This window comes from Pelodiscus sinensis, chromosome 7, assembly GCF_052426305.1.
Source record: "Pelodiscus sinensis isolate ZL-2025 chromosome 7, ASM5242630v1, whole genome shotgun sequence".
Lineage (NCBI taxonomy): Eukaryota > Metazoa > Chordata > Testudines > Trionychidae > Pelodiscus > Pelodiscus sinensis.
The window spans coordinates 14,098,358-14,117,723 of NC_143058.1; the positions used below are offsets into that span (position 1 = coordinate 14,098,358).

The 19,366-nt window shown below is 48.1% G+C and overlaps 1 protein-coding gene across 1 annotated transcript in view; it reads right to left on the minus strand.

Moving 5' to 3' along the window:
• STEAP3 (STEAP3 metalloreductase) overlaps positions 1-8,665 on the minus strand; it is a 40,815-nt gene extending 32,150 nt beyond the window's left edge. The window contains exon 1 of the mRNA XM_075933223.2: positions 8,425-8,665. The gene's annotated coding sequence lies outside the window, so the exon portion shown is untranslated. The remainder of the gene's footprint in view (positions 1-8,424) is intronic.
• Between the last annotated feature and the right edge of the window lie 10,701 nt (positions 8,666-19,366).

The window sequence follows — 19,366 nt, forward strand, 5'->3', positions numbered from 1 at the left end:
TATGGACATTGACCAGCCCAGACACACCGAGGACTGAAACCCCCAAATCCTAATATTTTACTCACCTGTCCAAAATGGCCTGTTGTCGGTGAGTTTTGCAAGGGTGAACTACATATAAATTAAGGGTGACAGTAGCTGTTGCCACCGTGGGGCGTTGCTGCAAAGGCTAGGCTACAGCAGTGCCTCCTGCATGTCTGGCAGCATGCTCTGTGTACTGCTAGAATGGAGTTCCTACAGCATGTGCCATAACTGCTCCATAGCAGTCCCCAGACCTAGTGCTCCTTCTAGTCCATCAATAGACCAATTCCTGGCCTACAGAGCTCAACAGAACTGACCAGGGATGTAAAATCTTGTGGAACTGGTTAAACACTATGGCTGTGTCTACACTGGCATGAATTTCCGGAACTGCTTAAAACGGAATACTATTCCGTTTTCAGTTTTTCCGGAAAAGGACCGTCTACATTGGCAGGCTGCTTTTCTGGAAAAGCCCTTTTTCTGGAAAAGCGTCTGTGGCCAATGTAGACGTGCTTTTCCGGAAAAGAGCCCCGATCGCCATTTTCGCGATTGGGGCTTTTTTCCGGAAAAGACTACTGGGCTGTCTACACTGGCCCTTTTCCGGAACAGTGTTCCGGAATAAGGACTTATGCCCGAGCGGGAGCAGAATAGTTTTTCCGGAATAGTGGCTGATTTTGTACAGTAGAGCATCGTTGCTTTTCTGGAAATTCAAGGGCCAGTGTAGACAGCTCGCAGCTTATTCTGGAAAAGTGGCTGATGTTCCGGAATAAGTGGCCCAGTATAGACACAGCCCATGGCTGTGTCTGGACTGGCATGATTTTGCGGAAATATTTTTAACGGAAAAGTTTTTCTGTTTAAAGTATTTCCGCAAAAGTGCATCTAGATTGGCACAGATGCTTCTGCGCAACAAGTGCTTTTGCGCAAAAGCATCCGTGGCCAGTCTAGACGCAGTTTTGCGCAAGAAAGCCCCAATCGCCATTTTAGCTATTGGGGCTTTTTTGCGCAAAACAGTTCTTCCCTGTCTACACTGGCCCTCTTGCGCAAGTATTCTTGCACAAGAAAGCTTTTTCCCGAGCGGGAGCATGAAAGCATTTGCGCAAGAAGCACCGATTTTTTACATTACAAAGTCAGTGCTCTTGCGCAAATTCAAGCAGCCAGTGTAGACAGTTGGCAAGTTTTTGCGCAAAAGCAAATGCTTTTGCGCAAAATCTTGCCAGTCTATACACACCCTAGGTTTAACCGGTTACTTGATTAAAAGGGGCACAGGTACGGAGGCTGCTTAAGCTCAGTGGGGTTGGAGCAGTTCCTGCCCAAGGGGCGCTCAGGCTCCCCATCGACAGAGGCTGCTCTGGATGTCTGGAGCATCCCGTCTGTAGCAGCCTCCTGCCTGCAGCAGGCGGGAAACTGTTTTAGCTCCCAGCAGTTAATAGTTAACCAGAACTGGTAAACATCACTTGGTAAGAATGATGCTCACCAGTTAACCATTCACATCCCTACTCCGGGTTTTGCTCTTGATCTCCTGCTATCCATGTGTGCATTTACTCCAATGCTATCTAGTCCTACATCCTCCTGCTACTGCTGGACCCCGGCCAGCAGCAGGCTAATACCTTGACTGATTCTTAAATTTTTTAGTCCTAGCATTGTGCCTGCCCACTAATCAGCCTAACTTCTGTAGACAGTTTCTTCTGTGCTGACCTGTGGCTCCTGCTCTCACAGAGCCCCTGATTCTCTGTGGAATCCAATCCCCCTTGAAAAGCTACTGCTTTTACCTGCTTTCCAATCTGGATGAAACTGACGATTGCTAGCAGTTGGAAAATACAGTGCAATACAGTCCTCTCCTGGCGCATTCAAGGTGTGGTTATGAGCCAACAATTTCATTACAACTGCTTTCCATTTTAGGTTCTCGACTTTGATTCTTTTCAGCCATGAGACACAGGTACAAACAAAAGAGCCCAGAAAAACTAGGTATTTCCTAACTTTTTACTGGTGGTATTCATCTAGCTGACTAAAGATAGATCTTGAGTACACGTATTGCCTTCTGACTGAGCCAGGAGATGCCAGAATCCTTTCCTTACCGATATGCTGCCGATTCTGAGGCAGAAAGCAGTTACCAGCTGGAGCAAAGCAATACAATGGCACAGGGAGTGGACGTTTTAGCCAAGGAACTTGTATGACAAACCCCGGTTGTTATGTAAAGTGCTACAGGCTGAGGATGTTTACTGCCTATATAACGTTGATGGGCGGAATCAAACCTGGGACCTCTGGAGCTTAGTGCATGTGTCTCTACTGCTTGAGCTAAAAATCCACTTCCTCTCAGCTACGGCTTTGGAGCAAACTCATTCTCTCTCTCTGTAAGTGGTCTCAGTACCACTTCATGGGACAGTGAGCCACACCCAGTAGATGTGTGGGTTACGCCTACCTAGAAGACACACGACCTGGATTTAAAGGTGTCATCCCAAATACTTCAGCACAGCGAACCTAGAAAGGAGAAGACTGAGTCAGCCTGGCTGGCCTGTGGGCCGTGGTTGAAGGAAGTGCAAGTGTTTCCAACTTGAAGCTCTGACTATTAAGCATGTCCATATGTAAGAGCTCATCACAGGTACTCCTGCCTGCTTTTTAGTGGCCCTCTTTGTATTATCCAAACAGCTGTCCTAAAGCTTTTCAGAAGTTACAGTCAAGGTAGAGAGAGAGGGAGAGAGAGCCATCCCACAAGCAGAAACCAAGACAAAAGGGTGTGTAGAGTAGCAAAGATGAACAGCATGAACCTAGGGAAGAGATAAGGGATATCAGTAGCAGTCAGAGTCTCCTTCTGTTTTTCAGAGAGGATTGAAGGACACAGGTCATGAGGAAGGAGCGAACAGTTCAAAGGGAGATCTGTTGGAAGACAAAGTGAGAACTCAATCTAGCTTTGCTGAGTTGGGGAAAGGGGAAAACTTGGTTTAAAAACAGCCAATAATACTGAGGCTGTATGTTCCTTGGGGCAGAGATGAATCCAAGATAAAAGAGCATTAGAGTTCACTGTGCTACCTACCTGACTGCTGGTGCATGGAACTACTGGTTAGATCCCTGCCCTGACATTAAATGGATAATAGGCTTTTCAGTGTATAATCCAGCTCCTTGTCCTTTGCAACAGAGCACTTGCATAGCACTCTTCTCTCATCTTTTTAATCAGCGCTGTGTGACTGACCTACAAGACTCCTGCTTTCATGACCACCTCTGCTTGCTACAGCAGGGAGCGAGCAAACCAATTACCAACACAGAGAGATCTCTGGGCTTTTAACTTTAAGCCCTTGCTGGAGTTAGTCTAAATACTTTACTGATCATTTGGCCCCTTCTATACCATCTTGTTTCTTAGGTCTGAGGGCAGGGCACTGCTGAAGCCTGCGGTTTGCAGATACTGACAGAGCACGGACCATATTTATGTAGGCTCCGTGATCCCTTTTTTCTGAAGCAAAAGGAGGGTCATAGACCTCTTTAAAACTGTTTTCAGTATTTCACAGGGCCCTTGGCACGACACATTAATTGGTGCTTTATTGCTTTTAGGTTCTATCTGTCTGGTATTATTTTCTTGAGTACTTAATACATATTTTTTAGTTAAGTCTATTGGAGTGCTTCCTTCTATGTATAACTCAGGCAAATATATGTCCTGAAACAAAAGTTAATTCAGTCCCAATAATAAGTAATACTTGGCTACGTCTACACTGGCCCCTTTTCCGGAAGGGGCATGTAAATTTCAGCAGTCGTCGTAGGGAAATCCGCGGGGGATTTAAATATCCCCCGCGGCATTTAAATAAAAATGTCCGCCGCTTTTTTCCGGCTTTTAAAAAAGCCGGAAAAGAGCGTCTAGACTGGCCCCGATCCTCCGAAAAAGCGCCCTTTTCCGGAGGCTCTTATTCCTACTTTGAAGTAGGAATAAGAGCCTCCGGAAAAGGGCACTTTTTCCGGAGGATCGGGGCCAGTGTAGACGCTCTTTTCCGGCTTTTTTAAAAGCCGGAAAAGCGGCGGACATTTTTATTTAAATGCCGCGGGGGATATTTAAATCCCCCGCGGATTTCCCTACGACGACTGCTGAAATTTACATGCCCCTTCCGGAAAAGGGGCCAGTGTAGATGTAGCCCTTGTGTATATGTGATGGTACTTGATATTATAAATAAATTGGGGCCCAGATACTTAGGTGATGGACACATTAGAAATGCCTTGTGCTCCTGTCCACATCAATAACTTTACATATGCAATTGCTTCCAGTGACTTCAGTGGAAATTCTAATGTGAATAAAGATGAATATGTATAAAAGGTGTGTAGGGTCAAGGCGTAAGGCAGAGATTTTGCAAATCTGTTAAGAGAAGCTGGGGGGTAATAAAAGTGAATTGTGCCTCATGCATTATTTTCTAAGGCGTTGGTTAAAATGTTCAGAAGTTCCCAGGTGACTCAGTGCTTTTGAAAATGTTGCCCTGGAGGTCTATAGTAGATTACTCTACTAATGCCCATTCAGTAAGACAAGAGCCCTAGCGTAAGGACGAAGGAGAAACCACATCATGAAGAACAGCTGTGTTTTAAGTCTGAAAATCAATTAGCATTTGCCTCCATTATAAGTTTGGTTTGGTGAGTGTCATAATGAAGGATGATAAATGGGATTCGTAAAAAGCTGGTGCTTATTTAATCTTAGAAGGTCGTATTTCATCACTATAGCAACCAGCATCTTTTCCATTTCTCCAGCAAGTTGGTTTCATTAGTAACATTGGTCTAATCAGTTTGAGAGAAGAAAAATCTCTCGTTTTACTAGAATCGGAGGCTATTTCAATGAGTTTTCTTTTTATAATACAGGCTGGACCTCTCTGGTCCAGTACCTTCAGGACTGGTCCTGAACAAGGAAATTTGCCAGACATGGGGAGGTCCCCTGCTCCCAGCCCCCCGGCCTGCCTCCCCTCCCTGCTGCCCCATGTGCCTGATGGACCACAGATGTTGCTGGACAAGGGAGTTCTGGTTTTTGGAGGTCCAACCTGTAGTGCAAGGCCCAGTTCCTCATGTGTGTCTTCCTGCAGACGTATCTTTGAATCATCATGTGCAACTTTTTCCTTTACAATTACACAGGAAATCAGACATACATATTTAATATTAGATCTGGCTTTATCTGTACCTGGCTTTACCTGTACCTGAGTTTTGCCACCTGTGATTTGTGAAAAGAGGTGAGGAAACTAAAGCCTGGGATGGTATTTAAATCTTATCTTTAAAATCTGAAATCTATAGGAAGTTTGATACTACAAATTACTTTCTTTCTCCCCACAACATATTTAGGTTTTATTTCACTCCACAGGATGACACTTCGCAACGCAGAAGTCTTACTTTGAAGACACTGATTTAAATGCTGTTTTGTTGAGGGTACTGTTACATGCTTGTGTCACACCCCGCTGGCAGAAGCAGGCTTCTAGAATCCGTTCTACTGCAATATAAAGAATTAAATGCTTCCATGGACTTCCTGCTCTTTATTCAACAACTCATCACACCTGGGCTCCAATCCTGCAAACCCCTACATCTACACTGCCCTCTCTTGCACAAGAAAATATGCAAATGAGGTGAAGTGGTGAACACTGCTGCACCTCATTTGCATACTTAATGAGCTACCATTTTTGCACAAGGGGCTTTTGCACAAAAAGGAACCGTCTGCACGGCTTCTTTTTGTGAAAACCCCCCCTCTTGTGCAAGAGCCGTTCTGCCTGAAAAAAAGCGGCAGAACAGCTCTTGCGCAAGAGGGGGGTTTTGTGCAAAAAGGAGCAGTGTAGACAGCTCCTTTTTGCTCAAAAGCCCCTTGTGCAAAATGGCGGCTCATTAAGTATGCAAATGAGGTGCAGCAGTATTCATTGCTTTGCCTCATTTGCATACTGTTTTGCAGAAGAGAGGGCAGTGTAGATGTAGCCTAATTAGTGTTCTGTTGTTACTACACCAGGACAGCCACATGTTAACAATACATTTATGTAAACACACACAGATGTAAATAGGAAAATTCATAAAGCCACTGAGCTTTAAGTACCTGATCCTGCCACTAAGTCTATGAGAGCCTACCTGCATGAAGCCAACTGCAGGATTAAGGCCTGGATTATAAGTACACTGGTGTTACGGTGCCTTTTCCCTCTTTCTTTTCTTGGAATATTTTTCCTTCAGCACATCTAAGTCCCAACCAAAAGCTACTTCCTTGAGCATCTTGAGCAGTTGTTCTATTTACCATAGTGGGCTGCCTATATGGCCCTGAGGCTGTCACATGGACCACAACTCTGTGCTGACCAGGCCACAGGTTAAGAACCACTGACCCTGAGGAACCTTACCTGGTACCCGGCCCATTTCTCCCTTCCTTCCCTTTCAGTGTGCTGCCAACAAAGTGTTAATCATCTGGTAGGTAGAACAAGCAGCCTCCTCAAAGGCTAGTGGGAGGAAATATTTCTACAGCTCATTGGTAGGCAAATTTCCCCCTCTCCCTAGATCACAAGCATAGCACAGGGGTAACACTCCTGAGTTTCTACTAGTTTGGTCAAGGAACAGAATCAGACCACACATCATGCCAATTAATTTATACCTTGATATGCTGATCTTCATTTCCAAGCAATCTAAGACTGAACAAAATCTAAACTCCTCTGTGGCCTTCAAGCATTTTCCTTGTACAGACTAGGGATGTCAGTGGTTAACCAGTTAGCATCACTCTAACTGGGTGATGGTGGCCTGGCTAGGCTGGAGCAGTCCCTTGCCCAATGTAAGCAGGGGCTGCTTCAGCCCAAGTAGGCCCACCATGCTGCACTGCGGGCTGGAGGCATTCCAGCTGCGCCACAGGTGGGGGACAATTCAGCTACCAGGACTACTGCACCTGTCATGAGTGGGGGCAGTTCCAGCCCGGCCAGGACCTCACCTGTGGGATCCTGTTTAAGGGGTTAACTGGTTAAATGCGACATTTAACCAGTTAACTTATTAAACGGGATTTTACATCCTTATTACAGACCAGCTTTGATGTTAATATAATTATTGCCATTATTTCTATGTTCAAATGGAATTTCTATTCCTAGCTCTGCCACCGACTCATAACCCTGGGCAAGTCACTTCACTTGTTTCCCCCATCTATAACATGCAGATTATAAACTTTGCCATCCCTGCATGAAAAGTATATTCAGTACAATGGTGAAATATTGTTAAAGAGACAGAGTCAATTTAAAATGTACCCATCTATTAGTAGTTTTTTTAAACCAACTGCTTAAATACATGTAAGATGGTTATTGCAGGGCTGCAGAAAAGAGGTTTTATCTGATTTCAGTCAGTTGTCCTGGAGTCCATTTGACAGCACTTAATGTAGAGTCAGTTTCACTTTTTCCCCTGCTTTAGAGACTGTCCATTTCCTCTCCACTCCCATTTGTGTGTGTTTCACAGCAAGAGTGAAGAATTACCAAAAACAAACAATCAAAAAAGGAAAATGTAACTAACTGTAAAACCACAACAACTAGGATTTGGGGGCAGATACTTCCTCAAAGCACTTCTAACTCTTTTCTAAAACAGCTCCAGAGACTGTTGCTCCCCCTTTAAAACATTCTGACAAACCAAATACTTTCATCATGAAAACCAGGGACACCAGGTCCCAAACACCAGTGGCTTAAAGCACAAATAGCCAAGCAATTAAAGTTCAATAGGATCTCCTTGATTGAAACCAAGATACATGAATACACCGAACAGACTGAGAGAGAGAAATCATAAGCTCACTATTCCCTGAGTGCATTAGTTCTCAAAGGGAGGGGAGGACAAGCAAGTTTCCAGGGCTCTGCCAAGCATGGCTGGCATTCAACTCACTAGGGCGCAGGGCAGAAAGCTAAGTGACTGCAGTCTGCGGCCCCCCCACCTGGGACTGAAGCCTGAGCAACTTAGCTTTGCGGTGCCCCCTGTGACATGGAAACTGCCCTGTCTGCCCCCTAGCGCTGGCCCTGGCTTTTGTATGCAGAGAGCAGTGGCACAGGTGGCCGGTGGAGTTTTTATAGGGCCCGCGGGGGGCGGAAAGAAAAAGGTTGAGAACGTGCTCGTGGCTCTTCCCGGGATCCGGGCATGGCCCTTGTTTTAGGGAAGGGGGGGCAGTAACCACGGGCCCCGGGCGCGCCTAGGAAGAGGGCGAGGGGGAATCCCGCCCACGGGCCGGAGAGCTGCCCGGGGCGCTGGCCACGTGCGAGCCAGCCGCATGCGGGAGGAAGCCTCCGGCCCCACTGGGCTTCTGGCGCCGGCGGGGCCCCGCTGCGGAGGTCTCAGCCCCCAGCCCCGCGCCGCCCGGCCCCCGCTTCCCGCCCGCGTGCGAGGCCTGGGGGGGGTCCCCCCGGAGCCTCCTCTCCCAGCCCGGGCAGCGGCGCGTAGCCGGGAGGGGACAGGCCCCGCTCGGGGCCGGGCACTCACCTCGGCCGGGCCGGGCCGGGCAGCGGGCGGAGCGGGGCGCGGGCGGCGGGTAGCAGCGACGAACGCCCCGGCCGTGCTGCGCGGCGCGGAGCTCCTCCTCCCGGCCCCGGGGCAGCGCCGCCCGCTCGGCCCCTCGCTGCGGGCGCCGGGCCAGCGGGACGCGCCGGGGTTCCGCCCTGCGGCCCCAGCCTGGCGCAGCAGGTGCCAAGCGCACGCAGCCCGGCTCGGGGCGCGCCGGTGGGCGAGGGGCTGCTTGGGGCGGGCTGCCCGCTCCTTCGCGCGGCTCCGCTGCCTGCACGGGCCGGGGGCAGCCGCCGCCAAGCGAGCCGCTCCCTGGCCCCCCATGGGCGTTGGCGCAGGGCCAGGACCCCTTAGTGCCAGGCTCAGTCCAGACCGCAGCAAGGCGCAGCGCCCTGTCTCCGGCGTCCCGCTTCACATGGGGGGCCGCAGCCTAGAAGCGGCAGGGAAGCCTCAGCCAAAGGCCCCTCTTAAGCTTTTCCATCCGTGTGTGGAATAACGTTTGTGCGCCCTGTGGCATGCGCAAATGTGCACCACCCACAGAAACACAAAACCTAGCTGTGGGCGGCTTTGCTAATCGGCTGGGCCACATTGGAATGTCTCCTGAGGGTCTGTCTGAGCCCACAGCTTACAGCAGGGGTGGCCAACCCAGTAAGTGAAGAGAGCCGAAACAGAGGCAAAAAAATGCAAAGAGCGGCACCTAAATTATTGAGCCTCCCCCCTTCCCCCAAAAAAATCAGCTCCAGGATACTACCCCTTTAAAAACTGCAGGCAGTTTGGCTACATCAGGCTGCCATTGGCTGCCACCATTTTGCCCCCCTGCCACCGGTAAGCACAGGGGGCTGGGACCAGGGGCTGATTGTAGGGGCATGCAGGGTGGCTTTGTGAGCTGCACTTCCAGGGATGAAGAGCCACATGTTTAAGTGGATTTTAAACCTGGAGTTTCTTTCCTGAGATCCAACATTTGTACTTTTCATACCTACCTGCACTGCCCAAACTCCTCTTCTTCCACACAGATGCAAGGAACCTGATTTGGGAAAGTCTGAGGCCTGGGGAGGGCCTCCCCTTTGTCCCCAAGCCCACAGGTTTCACCAGTGACTGGCCAGTATGTTTTCCCTAAACTCTAGATTTGGGGCGCACACTGTTCAAAACAGGTTACAGCCTGGTCTCAAACCTTATCTAATAGAAGATTTCCAATGTCTCCCAGAGCCTTTCTTCAGATAAACTGGGCTTGGCTGTATTCTGCTGCGCATTACATGTAATGCCTAACTCCCTAGAAGCACATCCAAGGCCATGGAGAATTTCTCATAGTGACCCATTAGAACTTAATGTGAGCAGCAGGGATGAGTGTTGGAACTTTCTTCTCCAAAAGCATGAGCCGCTGTGACTTAAACTCATGTAGAATTGTGGTGTGAGCAGTTGGAGTCCTTTCCAGTAGGAGATAATGACACACAATATAATGCATGTGGAATGGGGGTAATGATAATTTGGGGGACAAAAGAGGATTTGAGGCCCGGCATTCCTTTCCGGAATTTATTAACAATTCATACTAAATGAGAATAGATGATTGTTCCTCGAACTAGGTTAGACTTTACCATGTCTGTTAGTGTTTCCTTGATTTGTACACACGGTGGATGTTGTCAAGTCCAGAAAGGCTAGCTGAGCACATAAGCCCCTGCCTGTCTGGTGCATGCCTGTCTCTTTTTTCTATTTTACAGAGGCAATAAGTAACAATTCAGAAGGGCCAGAAGCTAGATTCCAAAGAGCACATACCTACAGGTGTAAAAACAAGTAACAAGAGATTCTTTAAGTCAGGGGTGGGGACCTTTTTTGGGTCAGGGGCCGCTGACCCACAGAAAAATCAGTTGGGGGCTGCACACAAATGTGGGAAAAAACAAGCAAACCCTCACTAATGTGGCCCTTGACCAAGAAGGAGAAAGACACTCCTCACATTCCCCTCACGCAGCAGAGACTTGGGGGCCCAGGCTAGTACATTTTGTGTGCTCCAGCCCCGCGGTGGAGCAGCAGGGGGTGCTGGAGTGCTAGCACAGGCTTCCAAATGATGGGGGGAGCCCTGAGCCTTGGGGGCCAGATCCAGACGAGCCGGCGGCCACATCCGGCTCCTAGGCCTGAGGTTCCCTCGTCCTCGTGCTTTAAGTGGATCAGAAGCAGGAAGCCTGTAATGGAATTCATGGTTATTCTTGGTCCCCTGGGCTTTGATGGAGTAATTCATGCAAATAAGGGACATTGCTGAGAAGCTAAATGATTTCTTTGCATAGCTTCCACTGCTGAGGACAATGGGGAAATTCCAACATTGGACTTTTTTCTGGTAACAAAGAGGAAGTGCTGTCAGAGAGTGAGGTGTCAGGAAAAGAGGTGCTGGAGCAAATGGATAATTTAAAACAGTAAGTCACCAGCTTTATGTGGTCTATCTGGGAGTCCTTAGGAGCTTAAGTATGAAGTGGCTGAGCTGCTAATAAAAATATTCAATTGGTCATTAAAAGCAGCCACTCTTCTAGAGGATTGGAGAGCAGCCAATGATGTCTCTATATTTAAAATTGGCTCTAGAGGTGAGCTGGGGAATTATAGACCAGCAGCCTTCAGCTGTACCTGGCAAATGGGTTGGAAAGATAATTAAACACAGAACAAAACACCCAGACGATTAAGATGTGATAAGATCTAACCAGTATGGATTCTGCAAAGGACACCGTCTCAGTAATCAATTGAATTCTTTGAATGTGTCAATAAAGTAGAACAAAGAAGAACTGGCTCATATAATGCATGCAGATTTCCAAAAGGCGTTGGAGAAGGGCCTGCGGAAGAGGCTACGGAAGAAGCTGAGTAGTCATGAGGTGAGAGACACAGTATTGCTATGGGTCAAATTGAGAGGAGATGGTCCTAGATTTGGTCCACTTTGGCAAGTGTTTTGTTCTTTCTGATTCCTTTTCAGCCTACAGAGAATGCTGCTGGAGTGAAAGAGTGGGGGGTTATTCCTCTTTCTGCTTGCCACAAGACTGACACACGAAAGCACCAAATATTGGGTCAAGTGCTGCCCTCTCACTGGAAACCCAGAGCACAAAGGGCCTTGCCAGATCCCAGACCTGGCATTCAGGGAGAAGCAAGGAATACACCAGGCTTGCCAGCAGCCTAACTGCCTCAGCCCTCCCCCGCAGAGAAGCAAAGCATGCTGCACCCTTTCGAAGAGCGGCACCATGGCAGGCCTGCCAATCGGGGTGAGAGGGCCAAGGGGGCAATTGCCCTGGGACCCAGCGATCCCAGCCATACTGCTGTTACCGTGGCAGTGGGCAGAGTCCCAGTTCCTTTAAATTGCTGTCAGAGGGTGGTGTGGCACATTCTGGGTAGCTCTAAGGGCTGGGGCAACAGGGCATGCTCCAAATGGTGCTAAGGCCTGGCTGCCCCTGCCCTGCCCCTTCCACCCAAGACCCTGCCCCCTCAGGGAATGCAGAGATGTCCCCCCCGCTCCACACCTTGTCCAGGGGCCCAGCAGCCTTCCCCTGCATGAAGGCCATGCCGACCCTCTGCATTTTCTAGCCATGTGCGGGATACATTTTTTATATGAACGAAAGCATGGGCAAATTGCACCCCCCACAGAAACACAAAACCCAGCGGTGGGTGCTCTGCGAATTAGCTGGGTGGCATTTGAATTTCTTCTGAGTGGCTGCCGAAGCACACAGCTTCTAGGGAACACTGGTGGCGTGCCCTTCTTCCTTGCACCTGACCACAGGCTGGGCCTGGAAGGCACAATGTAGCCCATAATGTGGCATTTGTTCTGATTCTACGGTTACGCTCCTAACTACCTACTCGGAGGAAAGGGAAATAGTTTCCCAAAACAGATTGCATGAGTTTAAAGTGCCCCACGGATGTTAAATACTGACAGCGGGATTATCATCCTGTCAGTGTACTGGGGTTAGACAGATCCTGTATCCATTACAGGCAGGAGGCCAAATGTATTCCACAGTGCTGAGTGTTTTGTTTAGTGGGAGGGTGTGGTTTAGGGAGCCTCACTACGTGCTATCTATGGCCAGGCACTTACTGGCTTTTAAAAGCCCCGCAAGCGGCTGTGGGTGAAGATAAGAAGTTCTATCCCTAGATGGGGAGAGTATTAAAACAACCACATATTGCTAACAACTCAGCGCTGTTCCATTATCCCAAAAGCTGGCGCTGATGGGAACCTGCATGGTTGAGAGAGAAACTTAGTGTCTCACCCACAGTGATTGCAAATACTCTGCTGAGAAATGAGTCTGCTACCATATAGTCAGGCTGCTAGCAGGCTGGGAGGCCAAACAGCACCGGCAGAGAAGATACTTGTTTGAAAACCAGTGGCAAGGCATGGCCCATAGAATAAGGAAGGGAGGAGAGGATTTTCCCCCAATGTTTATTCCTTTCTGTCTCCATGGCTCACTCTGCTACTCCCCCGGCAGAGCTGAGGCCTGTCTCTCTCCTCCAGTAGGATCAAAGCAGTAGGAAGAGAGGCACAGTGGAGCAGCTCAGACACACATTACCCAAGGTTACCCAGCTGAGTGCAAACATTGTGCAATCAGCCTGCTTTGCATCATTGTTTTCATGCCATGGCCATAGAGCATGGAGCAGGCCACAAAAGATGTTGTGGGTACATCGGTGCAGAAGAAGCCCTGCAGCAGCAAGTCTCAGTCAACTGATTCAGGCTTGTGGACTACAGAAAGCTGTGTAGGTGTTTAGGCTTAGGTTGGTGTGTGGGTTCCAGCTTCAGCTAGGGCCAGAATGTCTACAGTGCTGTTTTTAGCCATGCAGCATGAGCTTGAGCCAGCTGACCTGGGCTCTGGGACTCACTGACAAGGGTCCTTTTTTTGCCGTACTCTAAAACACATGCTCATTTGCCCAAAGAGCTCCTCTCTGGTTGAAACAGGAGTCGCTCTGCTCCCCAGGAGCTGACTCGCAATATTAAAAGGGTTTGTGCTACTAAATTATCTGAGCATTTAAAAATATCTTCCTGGAGACAGCAGAAGAATGTTCCTGCTGATTTCAGCTTTTTAGAAGTGACCTAACAATGCTCGCTAGCAGGCGCAGCAAGGCCATTGTGCCTGTCTCTCATCCATGGCTCTTTGTTCTTCCGCCTTCCACTGCAACTTCAAAAGTAGCATCACGAAGCAGTTCTGCTCTGGACAGTCATGTGAAAAAGATGTCCCTTTCTTTCTGAATAGCTCTGCTCTGGATGTACCCAGCCTGCTGACTTTTGTGCCTAACTGGTATGCCTAGCAGGGCCACTGTGGTTCTAAGAGAGCAGGCTGGATTCTTTCCTTCTTGTGCAGCTGCCACAGAATGGTGGGCTCAGCTCCCAGGAACGCCCATCAGTTACACCTGTGCAAATGCTTGGTGCGCTGTAGCCTTGCACAGGTGTCCCCGAGGGAAAGAAAGAACCTGGCTTGCCTGTCAGGTTGTGTGTACAGACTCACAGGTGGCAAATGTCTCTTTATTTGCAACCGGTTATAGAAATCATTGAGGCGCAACACATGCGGAATCCCACCATGCCATTTTCCATAGGCACTCTTCAGAGCCAGGTCGCATTTCTGAGGGACTAACTTTTATCGGGTATGTAATTGTAAATGAGTTGGCTGCCCCTCCAGGCAGCTCCCTCTTGTGGCCTGGGTGCTTCTGCCCTGTCCTTTATTCTCTCTCTTCCAGGCCCTTTCTCAGAGGCTACATCTACACGGCTGGGTTTTTTCGGCAGAAGATATGCAAATCGCGCTCTTATTTGCATATCTTCTGCCAATCCTTTTTGCGGAAGAGGTTTTGCCGCTAAAAAGCCCCATGAAAATGGGGCCATTTGTCGGGAAAAAACCCTTTTTTGCAAGATCCTCAAAACAACGAGGTTTACAGGATTCCACACACTGGCTCATCCCATCACTACCTCTATTGGAGAGGAAGGGTCCTGGATTTATTCCAACAAAGAACTCAAAATTAAATGGTAGACGTCCCCAAATCTGCCCTGAGGCAGGGCTCTTACCTCAGCGCCTGAGTGAGCGGAAGGGTTCTGTCAGAGTCCTTTTTATAAGGGAGTTTTGAGGGGCCATGTGACCCACCCTGGGGCTCAGCTTTCAACAGTTATGTTCAGAGCTGACTCCCCTCCAGCCTATCTGGAGTCAGCCCACTGGCAGCTCTCTTCTATAGAACCAGCTGCTTGAAGTTCCCTCCCCACACCAGGTGTCTGGCTAGTTCATTTAGCAAGCCTTGCTCCAGGCTTCCCCTTGCCTGCAGGCAGCTTTCTCATGCTTGCTGCGGTCTCCCAGGAATCACAGACGTAGTCAAGTTCAAAGAGAATTCACTGTTTGCCAGTGATGCAGGCATTCTCGCTCAGAACTGTGCACTGGGGCATGGATTTAGTAACAATGGTCTAGAAATAGGCGGAAAAGCTAGAAGTGTGTGACTGTGATTCAGACAAAGCACACGCTCTCTACAGTGTGAGCTAATTATTGCCAGAGAGGTGAGCTGGCACATACGTTTAACTCCAGCTGGGAAAGAGAGAGCATGTGCAGAATGTGTGAACGTGACACTCTTCACCCCAGGGGAGCATTGTGTAGCCCTGTATTTATCATTACACATATATAATTGTGACAGTGCATATAAAGCATACCATGTAAGGTATCATGGGAAAGGTTATGATCAGCTAAAAACCCCTGTTCTATCTAAATATATGTATTATGAATGCATATGAAGTTATGAGAACAGTGTTGTTAGGTTGTCACTAAAATATGCTGTGGGTTTAGGAAGTGCCTAGATACTAGCTCTCCAAAGACTATAACCCGGGAGATAACCAACACCTGGGTGGGTGAGTATCAAACGACCATCAACAGCCATTGTCCAGCAAGAGGACTACTATTCAATGACTTGCTTGTACAAGGCCACACCAGCGGAATTGCTCAAACTTACCTGGTGACTCAGCATGCCTGGATTTATGTTCTCCAAGCACATGGACTAAAACAGAACACACACCCATGCTTGGCCTTCTCCCTTCCTCACCTATGGGGCAAGCAATAAGGATGCTCAGAAGGTTGAAGATGCCAACAGAGAAGACTGGCCCAACTTTCAAGGGTGAAACCCAGAGTTGTGGACTCGAGTCCCACGACTTGAACTCGAGTCCGACTTAAGTCGCCTAGGTGACTCGATTTGAGACTCGACTCAGGTTCATTGTTTGTGATTTGAGACTCAACTTGAGACTTGCTAATTTTGTTAAATCAACTTGGTGAAAAAATTGTCTGAAAATGCCGATATTGATGGCTTGTACAAAAGTGACTTGACATTTTTTAAATTAAGACTTGAGACTTGACTTGGACTTGACTCGAAAGTGACTTTAGGGACTCGAGACTCAACTTGAGACTTGAACTGTAGTGACGTGAGACTCGACTTGGACTTGACAATGACGACTTGAAGACAACACTGGTGAAACCTGTGTACTATCAACTGCACTGTCCAGTGGAATGAGAAAAACTACTTAATCTAGTTGTTGCCCAGTGTAATAAGGCTGAGCGTTTAGACAACACCACACTTACGTTTTATTTCTTTTGGTGACTAACTCTGTCTTTTTGCCTATAAATCTCTCCTTTACAGTCAATACATTTTTAACAGTTTATCTTTACCTGTGAGTTTGCACGAAGTGTCTGGTAAATTGCTCAGGTTCACAAAGGCGGTGCAAGTGTAAGACAGTATGTCCCTGAGGTACAGCGCTGGGAATCAGGGAGATTTGGTGGGTGCCTGTCTCTGTGTGATTCCTGAGTGGCTCGGGGAGCATTCCTGCAACCTCGCTGGACATGGTGCACCACATGCAGATGTGCTCAGTGATAACAGCACCTGGAGCGGTTTGCTGCTTGTCGCTGGCAAAGCATTGTGAGATGTAGCCCAGGCTGAAGAGCAATGTTCTCTCTAGTCTTCTCCATCCATATGCAGAATAATATTTATGTGCACCGAGACATGTGCCAATGTGTACCAGGAGTAGAAACAAAAAACCTAGCTAGGGATGTTCTGCTAATCAGCTGGGCAGCACTGGAAACTCTTCTGAACAGTCGCACACATGCACAGCTTATAGGAAACACTGCTGGAGAGTGAAGGGGGCACAGTAGTGCCACAGTCCCAGGCTGTACCCGGTAGCCCCATCACAGTTAGAATTTCTAATATGGGGAGAACTGCAATGTCTCAGCCTAGGTCAAAACCTGAGGAGTGGCAGCTCCGTAGTCTGGCAAGGAATAGCGCATGAGAGGTGGAGGAAGCTCCTTCCAAACAAACTCTAAGAGATAAGTGAGGAAGTTGGACACCGGGAAGAATCACAAGGAGGAACGAGCGACAAAGGAGGACCCCTGATTCGGATAGAGAAGACAGGGCGATCATCTGGTTATTTAAGGTGTTTGTACACCAATGCAAGAAGCCTGGGAAACAAACAGGAAGAATTAGAAGCCTTGGCCTAATTAAAGCACTATAATTTGACTGGAATAACGGAGATTTGGTGGGATGACTCGCATGACTGGGGCACTGTCATGGAAGGGTATAAACTGTTCAGGAAGAACAGGCGGGGGAGAAAAGGAGGAGGAGTTGCATTGTATGTAAGAAAGCAGTATGATTGCTTGGAGCTCCAGTACTTAGAGGGAGAAAAGACTGTTGAGAGTCTATGAGTTAAATTTAGAGGTGGAAGCCACAGGGATGATGTTGTGGTTGGTGACTACTATTGACCGCCAATCAGGTGGATGAAGTAGACAAAACCTTCTTTGGACAACTGAGAGAAGCTTCCAGATCGCAGGCCTGGTTCTCATGGGTGACTTTAACCACCCTGACATCTGTTGGGAGACCAATACAGCAGTAGACAGATCATCCAGGAAGTTTTTGGAGAATGTTGGGGATAACTTCTTGGTACAAGTGCTGAAGGAACTGACCAGGGGTCATGCACAGCTTCACTTGCTGCTCACAAACAGGGAGGAACTAGTAGGGGAAGTAGACGTGGGTGACAACCTGGGAAGCAGTGATCATGAGATGGTAGATTTCAGGATGCTGATCAAAGGAAGAAAGGAGAGCAGCAAAATACACACCCTGGACTTCAGAAGAGCAGACTTTGACTCCCTCAGAGAACTGATGGGCAGGATCCCTTGGGATGCTAACATGAAGGGGAAAGGAATCCAGGAGAGCTGGCAGTATTTTAAAGAAGCTTTATTATAGGCACAGGAAGAAACCATCTCGATGCGCAGCAAGAAAAGCAAATATGGTTGGTGACCAGATTGGCTTACCGGGGACATCCATGGTGAGCTTAAACACAAAAAGGAAGCTTACAAGAAGTGGAACTGATGACTTGGGCTGATGACTAGGGAGGAGTAGAAATATATTGCTCGAGAATGCAGGGGAGTTATCAGGAAGGCGAAAGCGCAATTGGAATTGCAGCTGGCAAGGGATGTGAAGGGTAATAAAAAAGGTTTCTACAGGCATGTTAGCAATGAGAGGGTATGGGGCCCTTACTGGATGAGGGAGGTAACCTAGCGACAGATAATGTGGGAAAAGCTGAAGTATTCGATGCTTTCTTTGCCTCTGTCTTCACAGACAAGGTCAGCTCCCAGACTACTGCACTAGGCAACGCAGTATGGGAAGGAGGTGGACAGTCCTTAGCGGGGAAAGAGCAAGTTAGGAACTATTTAGAAAAGCTAAATATACACAAATCCATGGACCCGGATTTAATGCATTCAAGGGTACTGAGGGAGTTGGCAAATGTCATTGCGGAGGCTTTGGCCGTTATCTTTGAAAACTTGTGGAGATTGGGAGAGATCCTGGATGACTGGAAAAAGGCAAATGTAGTGCTCATCTTTAAAAATGGGAAGAAGGACAATTTAGGGAACTACAGACTGGTCAGCCTTACTTCATCCCTGAAAAATCATGGAAGGGATCCTCAAGGAATCCATTCTGAAGCACTTGGAAGAGGGGAAAGTGATCAGGAATAGTCAGCATGGATTCACGAAAGGCAAGTCGTGCCTGACCAATCTGATTAGCTTCTATGATGAGGTAACTGGCTCTGTGGATATGGGAAAGTCAGTGGATGTGATATACCTTGACTTTAGCAAGGCTTTTGGTACAGTCTCCCACAATATTCTTGCCAGCAAGTTAAGGAAGTATGGATTGGATAAATGGATTGTAAGATAGATAGAAAGCTGGTTAGACTGTCGGGCCCAACAGGTAGTGATCAATAGCTTGATGTCAGGTTGGTGGTTGGTTTCTAGCAGAGTGCCTCAAGGATCAGTTCTTGGACCAGTTTTGTTCAACATCTTTATTAATGATCTGGATGAGGGGATGGATTGCACCCTCAGCAAGTTTGCAGATGACACTAAGCTAGGGGGAGAGGTAGATATGCTGGAAGGCAGGGATAGGGTCCAGAGTGACCTGGACAGATTAGAGGATTGGGCCAAAAGAAATCTGATGAGGTTCAACAAGGACAAGTGCAGAGTCCTGCACTTGGGACGGAAGAATCCCAAGCATTGTTACAGGCTTGGGACTGAATGGCTAACTAGCAGTTCAGGAGAAAAGGACCTGGGGATTACAGTGAATGAGAAGCTGGATATGAGTCAACAGTGTGCCCTTGTAGCCGAGAAGGCTAATGTCATACTAGGGTGCATTAGGAGGAGCATTGCCAGCAGATCCAGAGAAGTGATTTTTCTCCTTTATTCAGCTCTGGTGAGGCCACATCTGGAATATTGTGTCCAGTTCTGGGCCCCCTATACAGAAAGGATGTGGATGCATTGGAGAGTGTCCAGTGGAAGGTGACCAAAATGATTATGGGGCTGGAGCACATGACCTATGAGGAGAGACTGAGGGATTTGGGTTTGTTAGTCTGCAGAAGAGAAGAGTGAGGGGGGATTTGATAGCAGCCTTCAACTTCCTGAAGGGAGGTTCCAAAAAGGAT